Here is a 7,006-nt window from a genome sequence, read left to right as displayed (position 1 = left end):
CGACTGCGCTGCCAATGTTGTTGCTGAACTGCTTGGGTTTTTGCTGACAGTTCTGCAATGCCTTGTAATGAAATATATACAGGAAGCACCGAACAAACTTCAACATGGGTGAAAACTATGTCCATCAATTATTTCCTTTAAAAAACGCAACAAAACTGCAGCATTAGGCCTGATTCACACGAACGCTGCGCATCTCGGACATAAAAAGCTGCAGTTTTTCACGTCCGAGGTGCATCCATGCTGCGGGACGCGATGTCTCGTATCCCCCATAGTTGAGAGTCTGGAGGGATGCGTGAAAAGCTAGGACATTTCCTATTTTCGCACGGACCCTTCACACGGTTCGTTGAAACAACGGCTGTGTGAACGGCCACATTGAATTACATATGTCCATGGGACGGCCGCTGTTTCAAAGGCCATCCCACGCTCGTGTAAAAACTGCATGCAGTTGACCACATGCGGTTTTCAAACGCAACAAAACCACGTCAACGGCGCACCGTGTGGCCTTACCCTAAATGCATTGTGGTGGGAGTGGCTATCAATAAAAGACCCGTCGGATGTAGGGTTCAGACCTGCTGCGTTGGTGCAGTTCATAGCCGATCATCAATTTATAATGAAAGATCTGTATGTGTGGGCAGCTCTAACGATCAAAGATCATAGAATGATTCATCAAGACTACAACAATGAGGTCTTGTACAGATAACAGCTCATCTCCGCCAGCTGTGATCTGGAAACACGGAGTCATGACGACATCCGGGCTCGCCCAGCCGGTAAACCCGCTTAACCAGAGGAGTGGGTGAGCCTCAGCAGACCGCATGCGTTTCCCATCCCCTCTATCACGCTGTTCTCACGGCTTCCGCACGCTGTGCTGTCTGCAGAAACTATTAATAGACAGGCCGGCATCACCCCACTGCCGCTCCTCCAGCGCGAGCCAATAGCAACCGGCTTTATCATCACTTCTCAGCACCATGCCAACCAGCAGCAGTGTGTACCATTACTCCGCCCAGCCGGTTTTATCGCCCAATCAGATGCCTCCCTTTATCTCGGCGTCCCTCGCAACAGGAGAGGCCGCTGTGGAGGGGTCACGTGGGTAACGCTGCTTCTGTCTGGGAAGATAAGGTGATAATTGATTCTTGAATCCCCGGCGTCTTCTTACTCCTCCTGTCTACAGCCCCATAGAAACTGACTTGTGATATACAACCTGCCTGGGAGTCGCGGAGACCGTGTGTTTGTGTGGAAACTAAACGCGCTTTAATCCTGACGTATATATGGCGCCTTTTACCTGTTATTTGCATGACCTCCGTTGTGAGAGGTCATAGGTCACCTCGGTATATTGTACACAGTGTTGTAGTTCACTCAATAATTGTAGGGAAACGTTTAGAGTCTAATTCGCCTTTTTTACGGTCTTTACGTTCCACCTGTAATGTATGTAAAAGGGGATTTATACCCATCCATTCCGGAAAATAGCCACATGGAAAGATGAATGCGCTACGGATTTTAACATCCGCAGCGTGTTCATTATTCCTGTGGATTCCACGCTGAGCAGCTGTGGATTGGCTCCGTAGAGTAACAATAGGGATATTCTGCGTGAGGATCCACTGGCAAATTCGTAGAAAAATTCCATGTTTCAGACGCAGATTTTCTAAGGAAAAATGCAGTCTGAACGATCGCCCTATACAGTTAATATAGATTAACCCAATCCCTGTCAAGGGCATATCTCATCTATCCTGGCAGGGAAACACTTCAGTGGCCAAGAACTTATCTGATGCGTCTGTGCTGCTAAAGGCTCTAGCTAGAACCGCCATCTTGTTCTGGAACTAAGAATCTAGCCCAAACTAAAGCAGGTTGATGTGGGAGCTGCATTTATTTACAGCTCTCACTGCAGCACATGTGAAGAACTGGGGAGGGCGAGAATGCAGCCGGGGACGTGCTGTCAGCGTGCGGGGAGAGGAGAAGCTGTCATCATCGTCCTCCTCCTGTCCCTGTATGGCTGTAAATGACCCCAGGGGGAGGGGTAACATCTTTTCTTCAGGTGATCACCCCTATCAATCAGAGAGCATACTTGCTCTCTGATCTTTGCGTCAATTAAGTCGCACCAAACACTTGTACCACAGGCAATCCTCAATAAAGTTTGTACATTTTATACTGTCTGTATCTCATCTTCAACGTAAAATCTGCTGACCGCTTCTTTAGTGATACCTGTTACATGTTACAGTCTAATGCCCATGGACCGTCTGGATTACTGACCCCCTGACGGCCGCAGCCATTGATCTGTGAGTGCTGGGCCGCTTCTCCTTCTCTTGAGACGCCAGCGCTCACTTCCGCTTCGTTCTGCTGTGTCCAGTAGGGTGCACGCGCCTGCCCGGCCTTAAAGGGCCAGCGCGCACACATGAAGAAAATCTGTAATTAGCCCATACTCACACTGGACTATAAGAAGGGCCCTGCCCCCTTCTTCATTGCCTGAGGGTTGTTTTGTTTACCAGTGTCAGTCCTTGCAAATGGTCCCTTAGTGCTTTCCAGTGTTCCTGTTCCTGTATCCCGAGCTACCCTGTTCCTGTGCCTTAGAGAGTTGGAGTCGTGTTGTGCCACCGATCACTTCTGCTGTGCTGCATCATACCTGGTGTCTGCTGCCAAGGTCCCATCCGAGCCTAACCATCGCTACTGTCTGAACTACCACAGGTACCCTTACTCGGACTATAGACATTGACTTGGTACTCTGGCCAGCCGCTATCACGCTACGGTGGTACGGCCCAGTGGGTCCACATACAGAGCGTGACACAGTTATAACGATTATCACTAGAGACGGCTGTCTAATACACGTCACTCAGAAAATCCATAGATGATAATTTGTAATTGTTCCACAAAGAAAATCCGTATTCACAACGCAATAGATTAGGTTTAGGGATTTGTGAATTAATTTGTATAGGGGATGGGAAATTCTGTCTATGCAAAAATTAGTTGTCACATTCCTGCACTTTGGTAATTTCTTTAACTTCCGCACCTCTGAATATAGACTTCCTCACATCTTACAATTCTTTCCAGAGTACATTTCATTTGCGTAATGGGTTTGCTTGAGCATGTATTTTAGTAGCAAATTTACATTTTTGTGACATTTTTGTTTATAATAGCTAATGCAAAGTTGCGTGAAGGTGTTGTGGGTATAAATTATTACGAAAAAGAAACTGGGAGGAAGCCTCCAGCTCATCAGTCCTGCGTCACACACACCAACTTCGCCCGGATCTCCGCGACGGTCCACGGTAGGTAACAAGGGAAAAACAAGGAGAGTCGACTCAGCGCTGTTGTGTTTTAAAAAGGAATCAGAGTACCCATTTTTATTGTAATGAAATAATTAAAATAGAACAAATGAGCGGACGCAGTAACGAGGCACTATTATAATAGCCATGACTAAGAACACCGAAAGTGTTCGAAACGCGTAGGCTCCAATACTATCTACCTAAACTGCCTCGTTACTGCATCCACTCATTTGTTCTATTTTAATTATTTTGTTACAATAAAAATGAGAACTCTGATTCCTTTTTAAAACACAACAGCGCTGGATCGACTCTCCTTCTTTTTCCCTTATAAATTATTGTATTTATTTTTACATTGTTTTTGTGTGTAAACCTCTGTTCGTATGTAAGTTTTAGGTGCACATGTATGTTATAATGTTTTTTTTTTTTGTCACAAAGTTTACTGGAGGTGGACCTGACCGTACATCAGCACCGTACAACAGCACATCAAGAGAATTGCAGTTGTATGCATTCAGGAAATATATAGGGTTTGGGAGTGCACTTATTTTTCAATGTGTTTAATCCCTGTATTTTATAGGTCTTTACTTTTTTTCACATTTCAAAAATAAAACCAGATTTTTGGTCTCTCCAGTTCTGGTGATTTTATGAAGATATGTTTATGTATACATAGGCCTAAATGGTATGAATGAACTCTACACATCTTGAACTTTAGGTTTTGTGTTTTTAGTTGATGCTTGAGTGAAGTTTTTTGCCACAAATATAACTTTTTATGCATTTTTAATCAAATACATTTTGAAGCAAAATTGCATGAAGGTGCCTTTGTGTATTACAGGGAATCTGTTAGATTGATATAGGAGGGGGAGCGTTGTGAACATACCTTGTGTCTTGGCCATGCTAGTTGCATAACCGAGAAACTGGAATTTGATTCCTCCGATGCGGAAGTCGCATAAGCCACTCTCTGCTCTGAGTGGCAAATCTAGCAGCCAATCAGGAGACCTCTAAATCGGTCACTCATAGCAGAGGAGCTGGGCTAACAGCGTGCAGTCAGGAAAATCAAGGATTACTTACGCATTAAGTGCCTGCCTCGGTGCCAACTCGAATGATCGAGACAAAAGGTGTATTTACAATGCCCTCCCCTATATCCCTCTGTCATCAGATTTGAAGCCTCAAAACTGCTGACAAATTCCGCGCCAACGCTATCTGCAGCACAACCACCAAGTCTGTGTGTGTTTTTGCGGGAGGGAACCGCCCTGACACTGTCTGCAGCTGATTGGACAGTGTCAGAGTGGAGACATCACCCCCTTGCCTGTTGGTTAGTTAGTTAGTTAGAAACGCACCATTAACTGTTCAGGGGCTTATTTACATATCGGGCGCCAAATATGTAAATAATGGAGGGAGTTAGAAAAATAATTTTACGTCAGACAGGGTTTGTGAAGCCTTTCCTATAACATGCTGCGCTCAGCTTTGGGGAGGTGAAATGTTCTCTTTAAGCCCAGCGACTCTGGGTAACTTAATTAATTTGTAATTTTTTTTTTACTGTGTTTTATTGCAGTTTAAATAATGTTATCTTGCAATACTTTTTCAGAAGCGGGAATACCAGTTATGCTAATTTCTTTTTCATAGCTTTTGGGGGAAAATGAAATTTTTTTAAACTATTAATATATTTGTGGCTCCGGCCACTGAATAGCAGTGAGATGCCATATTGCAGCTCTGCTTCTATTCAAGTGAGCTGCAGTTCGGTGTGCTATGATATGTATGGAGCTAACTGCTTCCGGCTCCGTACATAGCATAATGGGCCATAACATCCGGAGATGGCTAGAGCGGCTTAACGGTGCTGGGTCCGGGCGTCGGACCCGCACTGTATAGTGTCAGAGCGGCTTGTGATCTCTCTCGCGAGATCATACGGTCTTGTCCTTACTGTCTGACAAGAGCTGGAGGGAGAAAGCGAGTGTGCGCGCGCACAGCTCTGATGCCGCCGCTACGGAAAAGAAGAGGAGGAGGAGGAGGAGAAGAAGAATTTACATTCACCTTTTCCTCTTCTGTCCCATGGCGGTGGCAGTGTCGTCGTCGTCGTTGGAGGTGTGCGCGTGCCCACGCTCTCCTCTCGTGAAATCATACAGTCTTGTCAAACAGTGATGACAAGAGCTGGAGAGATCACGCAGCACAAGCCGCTCATACACTGTCCATAGCTGATTGCAGTGTCATAGCGCTAAGTATCACGTCCCTCTGCCCTTTCCATAAAAAAACTCCACACTGACAGAACAGGGGGTAATTTACATATCGGGGCCAAATATAATGGCACCGATAGCTCAAAAACAGAGGAGGCTAGACAGGTAGTTTAAATTGCCCCAGGGTTTGTGCAGCAGCGCCTATAAGATGGTGCACTCAGCTGCACATGTATGGACTCTTTAAGTAATGAGCTTTATTTGTTATATAATTGAAGGTATCTTCTCCGTGAAGAAAATGGCACTTAATAACACTGGCTCTGCTAAGACTAAAACCACGTTTATTGCATTATGTTTACAAGGTACATTAAACAATGTTTCCGCTCCTTTAGCATATAATGATCATTAAAGGCCATATCCAAAGAGTCTTTCAATTGCCCATCACATTGACTGTGAAGGAACTGCGCATATTACAGTGAATACACTGTAAACCCCTTCCTCTGAGCGTATCTTATGAGGATCTGGCATTTATATTGTCTGCAATAAGCATGAATGACAGCTCATAGGCTTAAATTAATAGAAGATTTCTTTTTTATTTTAGGTGAAAAGTGCTCTTTAAGAAAGGTATATATCATACAGTTTAGATGTTTTGTTAGTGGTTTTTATCATCATCGGATTTGTTAGAACACTCAAAAAAGAACATACATGATTTGGCTGTGGTTTTCACCCTTTACAGCGAGTAGGGAGTTTTTAGGGCATTGCTCCCTGGGAAAAAGTATGCAAAATTGTTTCCGTTCCTCAGATATCACCCTTTATTTTGTAATGGGTGAAAACCGCTGTAAATCTTAAATTTGTATGGCATATCCACAGGATAGGTCAACTAGAGTGCCTCATCTATCGAGAAAAAGGGGATGTCCTGTGACCCCATTCACTGCTTCGCAATGGCAGCATTCTCAGTAGAGATCCATAAACCAAATAGATAGCAAAATTCACCTATAAATAAGATCCTCCTTTCCCACTACGGTTTGTGCCGAGGTATTCAGCTGACTACAGGACTTCAGTGCCCTTAGCTTGTGTTTGAGTCCCTGAATAATATCTAGCGGATGTGTACCCAGAATACATGTAGGGGGTGGGATTGCGAGGGGCAATGACAGCAGAAAATCAGTATGTATAAGAGAGGGTTGTAATATAAACTGGGGATACATAAGCGTGGTCAAAATAAGCCAGAGGTCGGATAACGAGGTCTAGCAGAACCAGAATGCGGTACCGTGGAGCAGACGAATGTGAAGTCAAACAAGCTACAGGTCAGGTGACGGAGATCATGAAGAACCAGGTATACAGTTATGTGGAAAATCCAAAGAAAAGTCAGGAAGCCAGGTTACAACCGGTCAGGACAAGTTCAAGTTATGGAGAAAACAAACATGAGCCAAAACATGGACCTAAGTCCTATAACTGGCACAGTAAGCAGCTCTCTTAATCTGGTTTTGGTTGCCATTCCTACCCGCCTTAACGCGAGACTCCGTGTGGTTGCAGCTGGGAGGAGCAAGTTGCGGTGCTGGAGTCCAGAGAGATAAGTTCAGTACACCTCCACAA

The 7,006-nt window shown here is 44.7% G+C and overlaps 1 long non-coding RNA gene across 1 annotated transcript; it reads left to right on the top strand.

Annotated features, from left to right (window-relative positions):
• The first annotated feature begins 662 nt into the window (after nucleotides 1–662).
• LOC142741381 (uncharacterized) lies at nucleotides 663–3,819 on the top strand. Its single transcript, XR_012881113.1, has 3 exons — nucleotides 663–2,676; nucleotides 3,126–3,254; nucleotides 3,687–3,819. It is a non-coding gene; the product is annotated as an uncharacterized LOC142741381 (long non-coding RNA).
• The last annotated feature ends 3,187 nt before the right edge of the window (nucleotides 3,820–7,006 follow it).

Source organism: Rhinoderma darwinii, chromosome 2 (assembly GCF_050947455.1).
Source record: "Rhinoderma darwinii isolate aRhiDar2 chromosome 2, aRhiDar2.hap1, whole genome shotgun sequence".
Lineage (NCBI taxonomy): Eukaryota > Metazoa > Chordata > Amphibia > Anura > Rhinodermatidae > Rhinoderma > Rhinoderma darwinii.
This window is presented reverse-complemented; position numbering and strand designations above follow the sequence as displayed.